Source organism: Macrotis lagotis, chromosome 8 (genome assembly GCF_037893015.1).
Source record: "Macrotis lagotis isolate mMagLag1 chromosome 8, bilby.v1.9.chrom.fasta, whole genome shotgun sequence".
NCBI classification, from domain to species: Eukaryota; Metazoa; Chordata; class Mammalia; order Peramelemorphia; family Peramelidae; genus Macrotis; species Macrotis lagotis.
This window is the reverse complement of record NC_133665.1, coordinates 105788509-105810054: the sequence shown is the minus strand read 5'-3', so window position 1 is coordinate 105810054 and position 21546 is coordinate 105788509. Positions and strand designations below refer to the sequence as shown.

General features: G+C 38.3%; 1 long non-coding RNA gene across 1 annotated transcript; it reads left to right on the top strand.

The window, feature by feature from the left end:
* The first annotated feature begins 279 nt into the window (after window positions 1-279).
* On the top strand, window positions 280-8118 carry LOC141494921 (uncharacterized). Its single transcript, XR_012470582.1, has 3 exons — window positions 280-378; window positions 1011-1327; window positions 7289-8118. It is a non-coding gene; the product is annotated as an uncharacterized LOC141494921 (long non-coding RNA).
* Window positions 8119-21546: the final 13428 nt, after the last annotated feature.

Sequence of the window (21546 nt, the reverse complement as noted above, 5' to 3'; positions counted from 1 at the left end):
AACAATAGATCTGGGGAGAGTACTAAGGCTCATCAGGTAAGACAGGAAAGGGTGAGAAATCTATTCTTTTGCAGATTTTAATATTTCTCATCAAACCCAAGATTTCTCTTCCTGAAACAAGCACCCAAGATAGAAGTCACAGGGCACCTGCTCCTCAGACTGAATACCAGTTCATGACTGGGGAAACCTCATCATCCTGAGTACTCCTCCCCAAGCCCATCACTCTCTCTGCCCCTTGCCCTGGAGGGTGGGGCCATAGACTCCAAACCTTCATTTAAGGAGAAAGTTTGGCTGAAACATCCCCTGGTCTCTCACCTGGCTGAACTACTCTGGGACTTCTCTGACTTTCTCTACCATGCTGCCCTCCCTTCTTTTCAGGTTCCCATCTACATGTTCTTTTCCCCTAATTGTAAACTCCTTGAGGGTAGGAACTGTCTTTTTTTTTTTTTGGAGCTATATCCCTAGCTGGCAAACAGCAGATCCTTAATAAATATATACCAACTACTGACTCATCATTTTCTTTACCCTTTTTTAAAGAACCTGATTTTCAACTTTTTAATCACAGTCACTGTTTCCCCTACTTATCTCTTAAGGCAGGAAACCCGAAGTTAGGCACAGTACTCTCAAAAGTGCATAGCATAGCATGGCAAAATGGTTGTAAGGTTTCATAACTGATCTTTCATTTTAAATAGTATCATTAAATTAGCCTTTTTTTGGCAGTAGACTTATGATTTGTATTTGAATTCAATGCAAAACATTCTCTATAACTGTGGTCATCACTTTTGTATAGCATGCTTTGTTTTTTAATAATAAAAAAGATGATTGCACATGAAAAATTAGGCTTCTCAGCACCAATTTTCCAGAAAAATTTAAGGCCAGTTTGGGTCCATCATGGCTTGCTTCCCCCCACCCCACTTCTACAACACTGAACCTGGCTCTGGTTAGTTTTATTCCTCTTATTTTGAAGGATGTACTCATGGCATCACTTCATATCTGTGCTTCTCACCCAGGTTACCTGCCCTGTCCAATGTGATGTCATCAGCAACCTGAATGATCCATGCATGCTCCTGGCAACAGTGCTAGAATTGTGTCATTTTTTCAAAGTGTGCTGCAACGAATCTGGAAAGCCTTTCATCAGTCTGCCAGGTACACAAAAGCTCCCTGTGGACTAACCATTCAGCAACTGCATCCCAGCATCATCCATTCTCCTCTCACATACCCGCTCAGGGCAGTTCTGCTAGAAAAAAATGAGGGTTTTTGAAACCTATGGTGTGTCTGTGGGTCAACATTCTTTGAAGGACAATTTATTCTGCTCTCAGATGCAAAGGTGAGTGCACAGGCAGCCCAGGGAAGGCATATCCATAAGGAATACAATCATGGTGGCCAAGCTAGCTCTAAATACACCTAAGGAGATCGATGGCATCCTGAATTTACTGCCTTAGTTGACTGAACTCAGACTCCCTGGAGTCCACCAATACATACAAACATGCTGTTTTTCTTGATACAAATGCCCACTGTTCTTTCTCTGTTACTATTGCCGCTACTTCCAGGATATGCGCATAACATCTACAACCCCTTCTGGTATCTGGGTATAGGTCCTATCTACCCTGAAATGACTGCTGTAATTATTAGTCTTTATAACATCAAAGCTGCTCAGTAGAATGGAGGAGATGTTTATTTAGAAAGACCTTGAAAAGGGCAGCTAGGAGGTGTCAGTGAATGAAGTACCTGGCCAGGAAGACTCATCCTAATAAATTCAAATCTGGCCTCAGACATGTACTAGTATGTGACCCTGGGCAAGTCACTTCACCCTATTGCTTCAGGGACATGAAGAGTGGCACAATGAAAAAATGAATGAACAACAACAACACTATGAAAAGGGAAAGACACCAAATGAATGAGAGGGATGACTGATGAGGAGGTTGAGTTCCAGTCCTCATCCCAACTCTCAGTAGCTACATAATTCTGAGCAAGTCATTGAACATTATGAACTTCAATTTCCTCTGTGTAAAATGACAGAAAGATTCCTGTTCTCTCTGCTCCCTGAATTTTGGTAAAAAAAATTACTTTAGAAACTATAAAACATACACACGTGAGCAATCAATAGTGAGTCAAAGAGAAATTCCTGTTTGTCATTTTTAAGCCTTTCACAGCTTGGCTTCTAAAGCACTTATACAGCACTCCCCTTGACACAATCTAGTTCCAGCCAAATTGTTTTGCACATTTTTGTTGTTAGTTATGTCCAACTCTTTGGGGTTTTCTTGGTTAAAAAATACTGGTTTAAAAAAAATACTGGTTTGTCATTTCATTTTCCAGCCCATTTTGCAGATGAGGAAACTGAGGCAAAAAGGGTTAAGTGATTTGCCCAGGATCGTACAGCTATTAAGTGTCTGGGGCCAGATTTGAACTCAGGAAGATGAGTTTTCCTAACTTCAGGTTCAGCACTATACCCACAGCGTCACTTAGCTGCATTGTTTTATACATGGGACACCCCATCTTCCTTTGGACATGTACAATCCCATGCTGGAATGTACTTCCCCATCATCTCCAGTTCCTAGAATCACTTGTTTCAAACTCCATTTAAGCATCACCACCTTCTACACGAAACCTTTCTAGATCCCTTCCTTCTCTCCAACCTTGTACTTATTATCTTGCATTTGTTTTTGTATATTTTTTGTATATTTTTCATATAATTTTCTATGTATATTATCTACCCAAGAGCATGCACATCCTGGAGATCAAGAGCTGTTCGATTTTTGTGTTTCTATATATTTAGCATCTAGCACCCAATGGATACTTAATAAATGCTTATTGATTGATAAAAATGATGATAAAATATATAAAAATGGTGACGTAGAGAATACAAACTAGCTTTTGGGAAATAAGATGTAAGCAGCAATTTAACAATTCCTTTGGGCAAAAGATGTTTTCACAAACCCAAAGCTCTAGATCTTAGGTCTCAGTGTGGAGTAAGGACAGAAATGATGGATTCATTGTGCTAGAATGAGTGATGAATGGTCAACTTGGTTGTAAGGGATTTGTCACCTGAATTTGATGGGATAGACAAAAAGAGTCCATAACTGTCGGAAATTACTTCCAAGAAATTCTAAACAACAGATTTGAGGTCTGCTCAGTATTCCCCAGTCACTGAGACTTCTTGTAGGAAGTCTCCCAGTGACAGAATTAGTCATTTGATAATCCAATAGTCATTATGTAATTCAATAAGTATTATGTAATTCAATGTACTTGTGTTCAATATAATGAACAATCTGTTATATGTCCAGTGTAATTGGAAAACTGAAGAATTAGTAAGAGAGTTCTAATCAAGAGAACTCTTTAGCATGTAAACAGAACCCAGTACAACATGGCAATCTCTTATTTATAACTTTTGTTTTCCATTGCCCAGATTTTCTCTGGTCTCCCTTCTCCTCCTGCCCCCAGAAAGCATTCTTTATAACAAGAATTTTTTAAAAGAAAAAGGGGGACAAAGAGGGAGAATTCAACAAAACCAATCAGTATATTGGAAAAAAAATCTGGTATTAAATGCAATGTTCCTCTATCTTTGGACTTGGACCCTCTACCTTTGCAAAAGAGTCAGGGGAGGTATCTTTTCAGTTGGGGTTTTTTTTAGAGTCATGCTTGTTTTGTAGAATTTTGGAATATTCACTTAGTATTGTTACATTCTTTCCAAATACATTACTCGCTCGCTCTATCTATCTATCTATCTATCTATCTATCTATCTATCTATCTATCTATCTATCTATTGCTTTCTTTGCTTTGCTTACTTCATTTTGCATATAAGAACTTCTCTGTATTCATCATATTCATTGTTTCTTATGTCTCAGTAATGTATCATGACATTTCCATACCCATCATTTGCTTAGTCATTCACCAATCAGTGGAGATTTCTGATGGTCACAAGTTCTCTAAACAAGCAATGACCAAATAGGTTAAAGTGTTTAAATGGAAAAAATCAACCCGGTCAGAAAGACTAGGCTTTTAGGGAAGAGAGTCTCATGTGCTGGGATATAAAAGGAGCAAGCAAACTTCAATTCATGTGAACTGTAAGACATCTACCAAACTGCCCAGGATCCTAATTTAATATTGCCAACAAACTGCTTCACTCCTTGGAAAACTCCCAATTTCCCATAAATGATAATAAGCTTTGTTCTGTTTGATATGAAAGGCCAATGCACTTGGTTGATCAGTTGAGTCCTAAAGCTCTCTTCATCCTGTCTGAGGCACCTTGGATCTCAAAAGATTCTTTTGAGGAATTCAAAGTTCTCCACAGACCTTCTGTTATTTATAATTTTCTTACCACCATAGAAGATTGGAATCATTATAGCCCATGCCTCTCCTCATCACTACCACCTCAATCCCCATTTACTTTTCCCACTGAGGACCAGATGGGATACAAGCATCTTACCAGTGAATGACTAGAATCTCAGTTCTGGAAGGAAGAAACTTCAGAGGTCCTTGAGTCTGGCTAACAGCTGATGATGAATCCCTTCTACTCTCTAAGTGGTCAGGAATTCCCTACCTCCCAAAGCAATCTCTTTTTACTTTTGAATATTTGTAAGGAATTTTTTCCTATGGTCAAGACTATTTTTACCTCTTTTCAACTTCTATTCACTGTATCAGTTCTGTCCTCCAGGGCTAAACAGAACAATTCTACCATTTTCCAGGTGAGAGACATTCTGATACTTCAATACAGCTAGGAACTCTCTTCTCCAGGCTATACATTCTCAGTTCTTCCTCACTGCTGTTGTTTGTTGTCCATTCTTCATTCTGGAAGAGGACCAAGACATGAACTGGAGGCCCTTCACTTTCCAGGTGGCAGCTGGAAGAGGCAGTGGATGGAATGCCTGGCCTGGAGTCAGAAAGACCTGAATTCAAATCCAACCTCAGACACTTATTACGTGCTCCTGGACAACTTATTTAACCACTGCCTGCCTCGTTCCACAACTGTAAAAATAAAGATAATAGCGGTATTTTCCTCCCAGGGTTGCTGCAGAGATGAAATGAAATAATATATGCAAAGTGTTTAGCAGAGTGTTTGAACATAGTTGTTGCTAAATAAATGCTTCCTTCCTTCCTTGCTCTTGCCCTTCTACCTTCCTTTCCTTTCTTCCTTCCCTCCATCTTTCTTCCTTTTTCCTTTCCTCCTTCCTTTCCTTCTTTCTCCTTCCCTTTATTCCTTCTTTTCTTTCCTTCCTTCCCTCCCTCCATCTTTCCTTCTTTCCTCCTCTTTTTTTCCTTCTGTCCTTCCTTCTTTTCTTTGTCTCTTCTCTTCCTCCCTCCCTTCTCCTCTAGATATTCTCTAACTAATTAATGTTCTTTCTAAAATGTCATAACCAGAACTGAACACAATACTTCAGATGCAGTCTGAGCAGGGCAGAGTACATTGAGACTATCACCTCTTTTTCCTGGACATCATTCTTCCCTTAATAATAAACCCACCTTAGCTTTCCTGGCTGCCCTATCACCATGCCTGAGCTAGCAGTTTACTAAAACTCTCAGGTCACCTGCTGCTCAGACAGGCCTCTCCTGTTTTGTTCTTGTGAAATTGATTTCTTGACCTCAAGTGTAAAACCTCACGTTCAATCCTATTAAATTTTCTCTTATTAGATTAAGCCTTCTACAGTCTTGCCAGGAATCAAAGTCAAGCTCATTGGACTTCAGATGACAGGTTCCATTTTCTTGATGTTTTGGGAAATTGGGGAAAGATTTTTGACTCTCTTGGCCTTCATGATCCTTGATAAGTCAGAGCTCTGCATTTGTCAGTTTGTTCTACATCTCAGGATGTAATTCAGGAGCTTTGAACCCCAAGAAAGGCAGCTCAGTGTTCTCTTAGCACCCACCTATTTGCCTTCAGTATCAACTCCCTCTTAGCCATTTTTATTCTATCCTTTCCTATCCAAAGCTCATTCTTCCGAAAGGAAAAACAGAAGTGAAACATGAAATGAATCCTACTGCATCTTGATTGTTCTTTTCCCCCAGTTGTAGTTTAAAAAACAACACCCCCCCCCAAACAAAAAACCCTTTAAGTTCCTCTTATTTTTCCCTACCAGTCTTAGCTCATTCTCAGTTTTAACATGTCTGACAATATTCTTCCAGGACTCTGCTATGTTTTTTGCATTCTTCTTCCATCGTCAGTCCTTACTTTCATCTTCTAAAAATCCAAATTGGCTTGTGCATCCAATCTCAGCCTATTTACCTCCCTTTTTTCTTTCTCATTGGAATTGTTTCTCTTTGGGATTTCAAGAATGTCATTCTTGAGAGTATCTCATCTTTCCTTCCTGCACAGAATCTTAATCCATGGAATTCTAACTCTTCCTTTCCCTAAACCTTTTAAAATCAGCTCTCCCCAAATTACAATTGTACAAAAGACTGAGCAATTTTCTTCTTTTTTTATTAAAACTCTAAGATGAAATGGTCACTTCTTTTCTAGATTCCCATAATTTCCAAACCAGCAATCAGTAGTGAGAACTAGATCCAGAGCAGAATTTATTTTTATTAGTCTCTCCATTTTTGAAGGATAAAATAAAAATTAAGGCAAGTCAAGAAGGTGATTTCTCTAATTTCCACAGAGAATACTGTGGGTGTCTGATAAGTTAAGTCCCAGCAGTACTCTTTCAGTCTCTATACCAGACTAGTTTTGAAAATTCCTCATCTTATTATCCAGGTAACATATAATATACTCTGATAATTAAATCATACTTGTTTCTGATTCTACTAATCTTTCCCCAAATGCTCTCTCCCATACTACCTCTTTGGGGTTCTGAGTTCTTTACCTAAGTATGTCTTCTCAATATACAATACTACTTCATCTCACTTTTTACACACACTATTTTAAAAAAATCTATACTCTATATTCCATTTATGTTTCTCATCTTAATGTTCCACACCAACCTCTCCTGGCACAAGTAACTGTAACTTAGTCATTTCTTTTTTCAGAGCATCTAGGTGGTATCTCCTTAGGAAGAGATTCACATTTATTTCTTTTTCTTTTTTAAATATTCTATTTATTTTTCCAACTACCTCACATTTATTTCTTAAATCTGGACCTTTTTCCTCTGTATGAATTGAACTGCTTAATGAAAGTGATCCCTTTTACAATCCAATAAATATCTGCGATGTGATGACCATGGACATAGGAAAGATAAGTTACTTTTTATTAACAACAATACAATATGAATGTATGTATGAATCTGACTCTGATTCATCTTTACCTGCCTAGAGAACTTTTGTTTTCATTCTGAGAATTTTCTGTTTACTGTTTCCCAGACCAGCATACTTCAATGAACAACACCTTAGTGGAAATGAAAATTATTCATATGTTGCAGTCAAGAAGACCAGAGGAAGATGAAAAGGTCATTTCAAATCAAATTGCATTCCAGGAAGTACATGGAACTGGCATACTCCAGGGAAGGCCCTTCAAACACCCTAGGAAACCAGGTCAATACAGTCAGTATTTTTTTCCTAGGTGGAAGGTAGAACTTAATAGACAAGAGAAGCAATGATCCGGGCTGGATGAGGTTTATTATCAAAGGAACGCAAAGTTCTTTCACTTCTCTTTGAGCTCAGTCATGAAGAACAGAATTGGGAAGCTGGCAAAGGCAGCAGATGCAGTCTTCACAATCTCAGCTAAATGTTAAGTGACTCATTAAAACAAATCCTACACTTTTGAGAAATCTAATAACCACCTGCTAGAAAAAAAATAAGAGAATAATCCTTCTCAAAAAAGAGAATGGTGCTAATGATAAAGTAATAAAAGACAAATAGAAAAATTGTACTCCTGATGCGATACTGAGAGACAATTAAAACTCATGATGCCATCATTATCGAATGTTCATAAACCAGTGTTCTAGAAAGAAACTATTGGAAAGACTCCAACACCAAGACTGCAAGGTAGGGAAAATGGGCTGGCTTCAATTCAATTCAACAACTGTCTATTCAACACCTAATGTAGCTGGGTACTAAGGAGATAAAAATTTTAGATAAGAAATGGTCTCCACCCTCATGGTTCTTACAATTCAAAAGGGAGAAGGATGTATAGACAAGTAACTGGAAGGTACAATATTCTATGAAAATGAATAAAAGAGTTCAAAAACAAAGTTATCATGTGAGGAACTTACCAAAAGCCCATTAGGGAAGGCTTCACACATTTGAGTTAGGCTTTAAAGGATAGTTAGGTCTAGAGGGAGAGGGGGAATATTACAGGCAGAGGAAGAACCAGGATTTTCTTTAGGAGGTACCAAGTTAGATACTCTGAAAAACAAATAGGGTGAGCATCATAGAGGCAGAAAATACAAGGGTTGATATAGGCCACACAAAGTAATCCTGTTTGGCTCTTTCATAGAATATATAGAAGCAATTAATATGAGATAAGGCTGGAAAGGTATTTGAATACTAGGCATAAGAATAGAATTTTACTCATTAGGCAATCAGGATCCAGGGGTGGTTTATGAGCAGAGAAGAGACATATGAAAATGTTGCTCTTAAGTTATGCAATAGGCTCAGTGAGATACAAGTGGCTAAGACTTACCAGACATGGGATGGTTTTTGTTTCTCTTGTGTGGAAATCCATGATTAGCTCTGTCTCTTAATTTCTCTAACTAACATCACCAAAGTCTGGTAGAAATCCTAAGAGTTTCTACACAAAGTACCTGAAAGACTAACCTTCACAGAAGTTTTATGAAGAATTTCTTTTTTTTTAATTGATTATTTTATTTTATTTTTCCAATTACATATTATGAAAGTTTTTCAACATTCATTTACTTGCATATTAATAAGTCACACATTTTTCTACCACCCTTCCTTCCCACCCCACTCCCCTCAGCAGCGAAGTCTGGTAAAAGTTATACCTATGTAAGTATAATATGTTTATTTTATTAGTCATGTTGTGTATGAGGAATTAGGACTAAGGGAAAAGAAAGATCATGGAATATGAAGGAAAATTATAAGAGAAGTTTTTTTTAAAAAGTGAACATAGAATCCATTCAAATTCTGTGTTTTGTTTTTTAATTTCATTTTGTTTCCCCTCTAGATGTCGATAGCATTGTCCCTAACAGGTCTTCCAGGGTTGTCCTCGCTGAACTGCTGAGAGGAGCCACCTCCATCATAGTTGATCAACTCACTATGTTGTTGTTAATGTGTACAATGTTCACTTGATTCTGCTACCTTCACTCAGCATCAGTTCATGTAATTCTTTCCATACCTCTTATAGAGTCTAACCATTCATGGTTTATTATAGAACAATAGTACTCCATAACATTCATATACCATAACTTGTTCAGCCATTCCCCAACTGGACATCCCTTCAATTATGAAAAATTTCTTAAACAAAGCTGAAATCCTAGCTCAACAAGAAGCCTTTCCCAAAAAACAGGACACAAACATTTAACACATTCAGTACAACTAGCAGCACATCTCTCCCCACTGAAAGATACACACAGGGGTGGCTAGGTGGTGAAGTGGATAAAGCACCAGCCCTGGAGTCAGGAGTACCTGGGTTCAAATCCGGTCTCAGGCACTTAATAATTGCCTAGCTGTGTGGACTCAACCCCATTTGCCTTGCAACCCCCCCAAAAAAACATATACACATAAACACACATACACACACGTTTGCACCATTCTGGTGCAAATGGAAATTATGCTCATAATCTGCAAATGATCTTTCCCCTCCCTCAAATCTGAGTCATGTTCCCCAGCCATAAGGTCTCCCCAATCTCCTCTTGGTTTTTGTTTTCTACAACCTAGAAGCCCTCCCCATCTCTGCCACAAAATCACAAGAGACTAAAATCTCAGTCACAGAACTTGAGAATACATGATTCAAATTCCACTGTTCTGTTGCTTACTGGCAATGGACAGAAAAGTCATCTCATTTACTTTTCTTTTTTAGTTTCTTCATCTACAAAATGAAGAGGTAGGAGTGGATGATCTTGAATCTTTCCTTCCAGGTCCAAATCTATAATCCTTTTTTAAAAACTGTTTCTAGTTATGTGACCAAAGATCCCCAATGGGCTTTACTTGTCTTGATGTTGGTAGAAATACAGGGGCAATAAAGAGAAAATAGCACTTAATGGGGTTATTGGAACTAAATCTGTCTGTCACCCTATAATCCACCCCCTGCTCTCCCAGGCCTTGGTCTTGTTTGCCATTTATCTTTCTAAGAAATTTAATTATCTCAAGTCACGGACCATATGAACAATTCCTAGAAAGTATGGATGAATGGTGAAGAAAGCACTGGATTCAGTCAATGCAGATTGCTACTAGTTACTATCAGACTGCTACTACTTACTACATGTCACCTTGACTTCCTTTCTCTCTAGGTTTTCTTCTTCCTTATCTATCTATCAATTGAGAGATTGGGCTAGAATCCAATCCTTGGATAATCTCCAGGGTCCCTTCCAATTCTAACCTCTATGATGTTACAATGGCCTCCTAACATTGGTCTCCTTTCCCCACAATGCTTTCCTCTAGAAGTAGAACATCCACCCCAAGATCACCTGCAATAAGCAACACTCCTAAGTGCCACTGGAAGCAGATAAAAATGTAATTGGGAACTATTTAATGAAATAAATTAAAGTAAAATAAAAAAAGGTAACATTAATTTTTAAAACTAAGTCAATAGACAGCCCTCAGGGATCCTTATGTATGGATTAATGTTCCCTACTACTGAGTTTGACCCTACTGCTTTCAAATTAATTTTTCTAGGGTATGGCCTTCATCATGTCATCCCACTCCAAAACCTCCAATGGCTCTCCCTGCTTCAGTTCATCCTCCTCTCATTTCTCAAAATTTTCTTTTAAAGCTGATCATATCATACTCCTACTCAATAAATTCCAGGGGCTCCCCATTATCTCCAAAATTAAATATCAAATACTCTGGTACTCAAAGTCCTCCATAAATTAATCCCCTACCTCAACACCCTTCCAGTCTTCTTACACCTTATACCACCATCACCTCTACCAGACATATATTCTTCAATCCAGTGATACTGGTCTCCCCACAGTTCCTCAAACAAGACATTCCATCTCTTGGTCTAGGTACTTTCTTTCATTTTCTCTGGCTGTCTCCCTCCATTCCTGGAATGGTCTCACTCCTCATATCTTTCTCTGGGTTTCCTTGGCTTCTTTCAAATCCCAGTTAAAAAATTTCCCTTTCTAAAGAAAGGTTTTGCTGATCCCTATTCACTCCAGTACCTTCACCATACTGCTTACTTCCACTTTCCACTTTAACTTGTAATTGGTTTGCTTATCTGTAGGTATTTGCATTTTCCAGCCCCAACTGGATTGTGAGCATTTTGAAAATATATTTCTTTTTACATCCTCAGCACACAGATGCTTAATAAATATTTAGTGATTGACTATTCTCTAAATAAAGCATAAATTTTTAAATTTACAGTTAGTGTTTCTGATGAAAGCCTCATTTCTAACATATATAGAGAACTGAGTAAAATGTATAAGAAAACAATTTATTCATAATTAGTAAATGGACAAAAGATATGAACAAGCAGTTTTCAGGTGAAGAAATTAAAGTTATATAGAGTCATATGGAAAAATGCTCTAAATCTCTATTGATTAGAGAAATACAAATTAAAATAAACAACAAAACTACCTCATACCTATAAGATTAGTTAATATGACAGAAAAGGAAAAAGCTAATTGTTGGAGAAGATGTGGGAAAATTGGATATTAATGCATCATTATTATTGGAGTTGAGAACTGATCCAACCATTTTGAAGAGCAATTTGAAACTATTTTCAAAGGGCTATAAAACTGTGTGTATACCCCTTTGATCTCACAATACCAGTACAGGTCTATATCCCAAAGAAATCACAAAAAAAGGGAAAAGGATTCACATGTACAAAAATATTTATAGCAATTCTATTAATGATGGCAAAGAATTGGAAATTGAGGGGAATTGGCAACAATTTGGGGAAAGGTTGAACAATTTGTGGTATAAGAATGCAATGGAATACTATTGTATTCTAAGAAATGATGAGCAGGCAGATTTCAGAAAAACCTGAATTTACATGAACTAATGTTGAGTGAAGTGAACAGAACCAGAAGAACATTGCACAAAGTAACAGCAACGTTTTGTGATGATGATCAACTATAATAAACTTAGCTCTTCTCAGCAATAAAATGAATATAATTCCAAAAGACTCATGATGAAAAATACTAACCATATGCAGAGAAGAACTATGGAATCTGAATGCAGATTGAAACATACTATTTTCACTTGATTTTTATTTTTTTCTTTCTTGTGGTTTTTCCCTTTTGTTCTGGTTCTTCTTTCACAACATGACTAATGTGGAAATATTTAATATGATTGTACATTTATAATCTATATCAGATTGCTTGTTGTCTTGGGAAAGAGGGGAGGGAGATAAATTTGGAATTCAAAATCTTATAAAAATGAATGCTGAAAACTATTTTTACACATAATTGGAAAAAATACAATTAAGTGGTAAAAATAAAATAAAATTATAAAAACATGTAATAAGAAAAACAATAAAAAATTTTAAATGGTAAAAAATTTATGTCAATTATTTGGTGCCTTCCACATTTTCAAGCACCTTACACCTTATACCACCATCACCTCTACCAGACATATTTTCTTCAATCCAGTGACACTGGTCTCCCTACAGTTCCTCAAACAAGACATTCCATCCCTTGGGCTAGCTAGGCACTTTCACTTTCTCTGGCTGTCTCCCTCCATTCCTAGAATGGTCTCATTCCTCATATCTGCCTTTGGACAGATTTTCAAACCATAAAGGATATTTCTTTTATAAAGCCTCATTAAAGGAACACTGGATTTTGATAAATTTCAACTTGGATAATCTAATGCCTTTCCTTCGGAAATGGGGAAGTAGTTTCTTAGCAAGTTAGTGACTTTTAAGAACCTGATTTCAAAGATTTATTTTTTTGTCTGACCTAGATGGTCTTTTCAACCTGTCAGTCCAAAATAATGGAAAATTGTGTCTAGATCTCTCTCTCATCAAAGTAAAGAGATGGAAGAAAAAAGGGTAATAAACCATCCTGTTTCTGAATCTGGCAGCTATAACTAGAAGAGATCATTGAACTTAGAATGATCTAGGCTTAATGAATAAATTACTGGGCCTGAAATCAGGAAGACCTGAGTTCAAACCCAGCCTCAGAAATTTACAAGCTCTGTGATTTAAGCCAAGTTTCAGTCTTTGTTTGGCTCAGCTTCCTCGATTATAAAATGGAGAAGATTGGGGCGGCTAGGTGGCATAGTGGATAAAGCACCAGCCCTGGAGTCAGGAGTACCGGGGTTCAAATCCGGTCTCAGACACTTAATAATTACCTAGCTGTGTGGTCTTAGGCAAGCCACTTAACCCTGTTTGCCTTACCAAAAAAAAAAACCCCTAAAAAAAAAAGCTAAAATGAAGAAGATAACAGTCAGGGCTGTTGTGGAGATCAAATAAGATGCTATTTGTCAAATACTTAGCACACTGCCTGGTTAAACAGTAGGCATTTAATAAATGCTTCCTTCCTTCCTCATTGTGATGCTTCTTTTTTCCTAGTTCTTCTGCCAACACTGTCTATTCCCTTTGTTAATTATCCCCTAAATCACATGTCCTAACTGTGGAGGTACTAAGGCTTTGCCTGGAGTCCTTTCCTCTTCATTCTTTACACTCTTTTTTTTTTTTTTGTGACTTCATCAGCTCCCTTGGATTTCATTTTCATCATCACTATGTAATGTTTGTCCTTTATTTTCAAAGAAGACCATGTGTTGCCATGACAAGCATGTGAATTGGATTTGAGTGAGGGGTGCTGTGCTAAGTCACCAGCCTCACTTTCTCCTACAGAGTCATCTAGGTCCAGTGGCCAGATATGAATCAGGATGACTGAAGATGGTCCCGGATGAGAGGCAATTGGGATTAAGTGACTTTGCCCAAGGTCACACTGGTAAGTGGCAAGTGTCTGAGGCCAGACTCAAACTCCTCCTTGATTCCTAAGATCAGTTCTCTATCCACTGCTCCCCTTAACTGTACATGACTCCCCAATATAAACAGTCCTAATTTCTCTCCTAAATCCCTCCCTCATCACTGACTGACGATCAGACAGTTTCAACTGCATGACCAGTAGGCATCTCAAACTCAACATGTTCAAAACAGAAATCAATGTTTTGACCTCAAAACACATTCCTTTTCTTAATTTCTCTTCTTTTGAAGGAACAGTCAGCTTTCCAGTCACCTAGGTTTGCAACCTTGGCATCATCCTTGGCTCTCTGCTTTTCCTCACCCCACACACACACCCCACACATCCAATCAGTTGCCAACTGTTGTTTCTCCCCTATAACATCTCTTAAATCTTTGCCCTTCTGTCTACTCACATAGCCATATGCTTTCTTCTAGACTTCCTTATTATACTGAGTGCATCACCAGCTTCCCCCCAAGTCTGCAACCCCATCAGTTGCCAAAACTTGTTTTTTCCACCTCTACAGCACCTCAAGTGTAGATTCCTCTTTCTCCTCTTCTATAGCCACCTTCTTCAGGTCCTGGTTGCCTCTCATCTGGGTTATTTTGCTAGCCTCCAGATTTGGTCTCCCTGCCTCAAGTCTCCTCCCTCTTTATCCAAACTGCTGCCAACATGATTTTCTTAAAGGTTAGGTATGGCCATGTGACTCCCCTATTTAGTAAACTCCGGTGGTTCCCTATTCTCTAGGATCAAATCCTCTTTCATCTTTATAATGTACATCATTTATAAGTAAGTAAATATATACATATTGGGAGTTGGGATAGAGATCAGACTTGTGATTTCATTGCTATATAACTCCTCCCTGATGAGGAAGCTGCTCTACTAATACAATTTTCAGCCTTACTGAGTCATCTAGAGCTGAAATACTCCTGGGCTGAAACAGATTAAAATGTATTTGGGAAATGTTTCACAGAATAAACAAAACTACAATACAACATAGATGATGTTAGTTTGTGGTTTTCTAAGGATAGCCTGCAGGGATCTCTTTCTGTTTGAGTTTGCACTCCTGTTCTAGACCATTAAGGGATTGAATGCCTTGTCCGGAGTCACACTTGTCAGTATATGACAGAAGCCAAAATTGAATCCAGACTGCCTCTTTATTCACTATGCTCACTATGTCTCTCATTAGGGATATAGGCTCAAAATTTTTTTTACTGACAGGATAAACCCAATCAAAAAGGTTTGCTAACCACAAGGCTATAGATAACCTCTAAGATTCTTTTTGAGATTCTATAATTTATATAGTCCTTCTACCCAAAATCTGTGTATCCATCAAAGCCCAGTTCAAGTGTCCATCAACTGGGAAGGCTTCTGTGACCACTCCAATCCACACAAATCTCTTTCTCTCCAAGCAATGATTGACCAAACTGTGGTATTTTGGCATTTAGCTCACCATGTGCATAATGTTATTGAGTTATTTCCTGCTGGAACATCTGGCTTGCTCAATGAAACTATAAACCACTTGAGGGCAATGGCTATATCTTATATTTTTATGGTATTTCATTTACTCAGTCAATAAGCATTTAGTAAATATCAGCTACAAGTATAGCCTTGAGCTAGGTATGGGGAGGCAGGAAAGGGGAAAAGATCAAAGTTTAGCCAAGACATGGTCTCTGCCATCATAGAGCTAAGAGCACAGATCTGTGCATAAATTAGATAGTCAAAGAAGACCTCACCAAGCAAATTTATGTTTCGATTTGTCTTAAAGTTTCAAGAGAAAGAAATCATAGAATTATAGAATGTTAGAACTAGAAATGACCTCATGCATTATTAGTCCAACTTCCCACCCCTTTTTATACCCAAAGAAACCAATGCTCAGAGATGGAAAGGGTTCAGATCAGGCATCTACTAAGGATTTCATTTGAAATCAGATCTCCTGAATAAGTCTAGTACTCCTCTCCCTACCCCATGATGACATCTTTTCTGTCTTCAAGAAGGTTCTTTTTACAAAGCTGTGATCTTCTCCAGCTATGAGTTCAGATCAGAATTTGTGTTCCACATCTATGTTTTGTTTGGATTTTTTATAACTTAATTAAAAATAAAACCTGAAGGTTGCTTAAAAATAGCTAATGGTACATCCCTTAAGAAAACCTAGGTTCAGTTGTTAAAAATCCAGAAAATTGGCCAATTACTATTAAGCATGCCACCTGGCTTTGTTTGCCTTCTTCTTGGGAAGGGACTAAGTAGTGAATATGTTCCCAGTGATGTGGAGTCTTGGTTCTAACCCAGAAACAAAGGTCTTAAATGTGATTGTTCTGATATTTTGGCTCCATCCTTTTTGGGACAGGTTGGGGAGGCAGAACTCATCTTCATTCTGATTTCTGGGGAATAACACAGTTACTGAAACTCAAAAAGTATGCCAGGGACTACAGTTAAACTCATTCATGAGTATGCTTCCCTCCTTCAGGAAAGCCATTTCCTTAGTCTCAGGCTGTTTGGCAGTATTATCACGGCTGGATAATTACTGCACTTTCTTCAAACATGGGAATCTATCCCTCCCTCCTTCTCTTCCATCATCCCTGCTGCTCCCCTCTCCATCTACCGAAAAACACCAGACTTCTAATATACTCTTATGGGGGCAAAGAAGGGTTGATCTCTAGTTTGCCAAAGGAGCCATCACATGGCAGCAACACCACGCCATTGGGAAATGGGCCATTCTAAGTGCATTTGCCACCCCAATATCAGGAGGAATCATTGCCTCCCTTGATCTGGACACTATCTATTCACGAAGGCTAAGAATGCGGTTTACTAGAAGATTTTTCTCTTCCTCTAGGAATGAAGTTCTGATTTTAGAACAGAAGAGAAATGGGATTCATTTTACAGAAATCCTCTTGACAAGCCAACTTTACCAGAAAGTGTATACAGAGAGGGATACCTGTTCTGGTTTCCCCATCACCAGGGATACAAAGCTAAAAAGGTAGAGGACAAGATTGTAATGGGAGCCAGGAGAAAGCTTCCCTGATGCTCAATGAGAGCTGAGCATATAATGGGAATGAACTGAAAAGAAACCTGATTTTGTATTTCTCAGAATGATAAAAGGCCATTACTGTCTGCTAGTTTCAGGGAAAAGAACAAGGTTCTAGGGCAAAATAAAGAAGGTGAGGATAAAGCCTGGCTACCATTACTCAGATCTTTATGAGATTCCATCTGTATTCATAAAGTATCAGTCCACTGAAGGCCTTAAATGACCAAGTGCCTTCTTCCCTACATAATAACATCAGCAACTAGCAAGTAACGCATCTGGAATCTATTGGGGGGGGGATATCTGCCTGAATAAGGCATTTGAGGGCTAAAGACCAAGGCAAGGGAGGAGAAGAAATAAGTCATTTATGTTCTCCATCTCATCTATCACCTCTGCCATTCTCTTCTCTTAGTTGGCTATATTTGCCCTTTAAGATTATTCCTCTTAGAGATTAGAACAGAAGATTTCATACCCAAGGCAAGCTTTAATTTAGCAGTTAACAGGGTGGCAGCCAAGAAAGATTTGGGGAATAAAGTCAGAAAACTTAGTTTCAGATACTGGTTCATACATAAACTTATGGTGAGACCTAACCCTCTTAGGGACTCTGTTTCCTCTTCTGTAAAAGTTGGGGGATTGAACTGGATGATCTCTAAGGTTCTGATTCTGGTCGTATTCAATGGCCTAGTTAAACTCTTTAGTTCATGTTGTGATGGATCCAGGGAGGGAGAGGGGGAGGAGTGATAAAGATGACATACCCAAAGTGTGTCCACTGTCAGTGATATCCACTCTTCCCCAGAAAGGGGCATTTAAACATGACCAGAATAGGAAAGCAACTCCACCCTAAAGTCTCAAACATCCTTCCTCCCCCCCACCCAGTATCTCTTAGTCTAGAAAACTTGTGCCAGCCTCATGGCAACCTCAATATGATGATACTAAGGACCAAGAAAGTTCAGTTCAAACCTAATGGCATTGGGGGGGGCGGTGAAGAAGGATAGTCAAGTTGTCTAACCTCCCCTCCCCAGGTTGGATAACCCAGGTGTACAGGTATTATCATTCACATTTCACCAAGGCTTAAGTCTCTTTGCCTCAACTATACTTTCCCCTCCAATCTACTTTTCACATTGTTACCAGATTTGAGATTAATAGTTGTGTGACTCCTCTACTCAAAGAGCTTCAATGGCTCCCTCCTACCCACCAAGCAAAGTCCAAACTCCTCTGACCAGTATTCAATGCCACCCAATTATTCCAGACTTATCTCATATGATTTCTCCTACACACTCTTTATTCTAAATGAAATCTTCTCCCCCACCCCAAAGACACTTAGTATTTTCCCACCTCCATATCTTTGCAAATGACGTTCCCTATGTAGTTCTCCCTACATGGAGCACAGCACTCTGCACACAGGAGGCACTTAAAATATGTTACTGAAATGATGAGATGACTTGCCCAAGGAAACTCAGCACATGGCAAAGCTTCACCTTGAACTCAAATTTTCTCATGTGCTTTCACTATACTTCAATTTTCCCTCTAAGGGGAATTAATCTGGGGACACTGACAAACCTACTAGTCCTGCCATATTCTTGGCTCTCTTTTCTTAATGAATTACTGCAAACAATTTTCCACTCAAATGCTCATGAAACTGAGAGCAAGGGAGACTGATGAAGTTGTGAATAAACAAAAGTGAATTCCTCTCACACACAACTGAATGAGAACTGAAATTTCTCAGAGAAAATGGCATTTGAGAAAGTGGGAAATGCCATTGCCAGATGGGGAAAGGAAGACAAACTCTCACCTGTTGTTTCCACTCAAAGTGTATGTTCCCTTCAGGACTGGGGAGGATCAGAGGGAGTTCAGCTTATCCTTAATGGGTTGCAAAGAAGCCAGCTATCTACTAGGATTCCGGATCTCAAGATCCAACCCCTACCCTTGCTGATGATTGTGACTGGACTTCTCAGGAGGCCACTGGAGGTTTCCATTAGAATGGGAGCTTCTTGAGGGCAGGAACTGTTTTTTTTCCACTATTTTATCCCTAGCCCTTAGCATAGTGCCAAAAATATAGGAAGCATTTAAGAAAGCTTGTGGACTGACCTAAGCTAAGGTTTATTCAGTCAGTCCATAAACAAACCTTTACTGATGCCTACTGTATGTCAGGTATCCCCGTGGAGAAGATAGGAAATCCCTCCCAGGAGTCAACTGCTTTGAAAGAGAAGCAGTGTAGCCAATTCAATCTAATCCAATGGGAAAAAAATGAATCCAGTGTCTGTTACATAAAGGCTGAATGCTGGGAAATAGAAAAGTGAAACTAGACATGGTCCCTAACCTCAGAGTGATTAGAATCTAGAAAGAAGATAAGAAGAAAACACAAATATCAATAAGCTCCAAGTATTTAGGAGAGATCCAAACAGTATCAAGGAAAGCTTTCTGGGAAGAGGTGGGATTTGAGCTTGGCCTTAAAGGCAGGAAAGAATTTCAAGAGAGGAAGATGGTAAGGAAAACTACAAATGAGGAAAAAGTGTGATGAGAGTGGGTAACAGTGAATGGCTCTGTTTTGTTGTAATATGTTATATAAAGAGAAGGGCATACAATAATAAAATTGGGTGATGATGATGACTGACATTTATATAATGCTTTGAGATTTTTTTCAAAGTACTTATTTTGCACAATTTAATAAAGAATGGTATCCTGGAATTATAGGAAGATGCTTCTTCCTAACCCTACACATTTGATCAGTTGGACAATCTATTACTGTACTATCTCTTTCATCTAGTCTCTCTTCAATTCTAAGGGTTCACAGTTAGAAGGGACCTTAGGGGCTACTAACTAATCCAATGAATATTTCCCCCAAAGAACTATAATTTATAGGATCTTACCTAGTCTATCTCTCAACTCTCAGAAATCCACCCTGCTAAAATCAGATGGAAGGAGACAGAGGATGTCGGACTAAATTGTTTCCTTCTCTTTCCTTTTCTTCTTTACCTTAAATGCAAATATTTCTCCTCAAGTTCTCATCATTTCTGCCCAAGAAACCAGTTTTTTTCCTCTAATAAGAATTACATTCCAAAAAGAATCTCCCATTGTTGGTTTTTCCATCTTTTGAAGGATGAAATTATCATTAAGGCAAAGCAAGAAGTTGTTAGAAGCACTGCTTTGGGAACAGAGAGAGCACCAAAAGATCCAGATAATTCAAGGCCCCTATCACTACTATAGTGAGTCTCTGCCAGCATTGTGATCTGTTTTCTGAACTCCAACCATTTCCTCTTTCAAAAAACAACAACAAAAAAAGATAAAAACGCAATCAAGAAACCAAGGGAAATATTTAACTATGAAAAACCAACAGGTGATCTGCAATAGACTCCAATGATAATATAAAATATTACTTGTTTTTCCTCTCTTGGTCTTAATCCAAATCTTCTCTAAAATACTCCCAAGACTTCTTCAGCTGAGTGCATATTCTTAACATACATTACCAAAAGAAACTGAATGAGGCATAATGATGATAACCAAGTTTAACTCCATAGAAAAGTTGATAAAATATACCTTTCTCCCTTCACAGAACAGGAGGGGGTTTATGGGTATAGAATGTTGCTTATATCACCAGAATAGTCTATGAATTGATTAGTTTTGTTCAATTGATTTTTTCCTTTTTTAAAAACATTTGTTATAAAAGATGGCTCACTGGGGAGAGAGGGGAGAAGAATAAATTCAGAAATATAAGGAAAAGCAAAATACTCCAATTTAAATATTGGTAAAGTACATATGCAACATTACTCCTTCAACATCACACCTCCCATCTTAAGACCTTCTTCTCTAAGGTTACTTTTTATCTACTCTTCATAAGTATTTTATGTACATGTCTCTCCAGTTATAATGTAGCCAGGCACAGTGCAAAGTACTGGAGATACCAAAAAAAAGAGGAAAAAGACTGCCCCTCCCTTCAAGAAGTTTACAGTAATAATGGGCCCACAGCAAGTGAACAAAAGCTATATACAAGAGAAATGAGAAAAAATTAAGAGAGGGGAAACATTAAAATTAAGAGGGGTTGGGAAAGGCATCCTGTAGGAGAAGAGAGTTTAGTAGAAATTAAAGGAAGCCAGAGAAAGCAATGGGTAGAGATGAGGAGGGAGAGCATAGGGTACAGACAGAGAAAGTGTCAGAGCCAAGACATGTCTTGGTAGAAAAGCAAGGACAGTGTCACTAGATCAAAGAAGAAGGTGGATCCCTTGAAATAACTCTGCAGCTCCCTAGGGATCCACAGCCCACAGATTGGGAACCCCTGGGTTAAAGAATCTCCCAGATGCAAAAAAAATCTACATTTTCCTTCTCTTTACTGTCTTACACACACACACACACACACACACACACACACACACACACAAACACACACACAGTTTCCAAATTGATATTTCTAAAGCACAGGTTTGACTGAATCATTCTCCTGCTCAAGAAACTCAAAGATACCATCTTCCTTTTTAAAGTTTATTTTTATTTTTCAAGTTCTAAGTGTTTTTCAATTACTTTGTCTCTTCCACTACCCCTAAGCCTACAGAGGGAGCTAAGTGGCACACTGA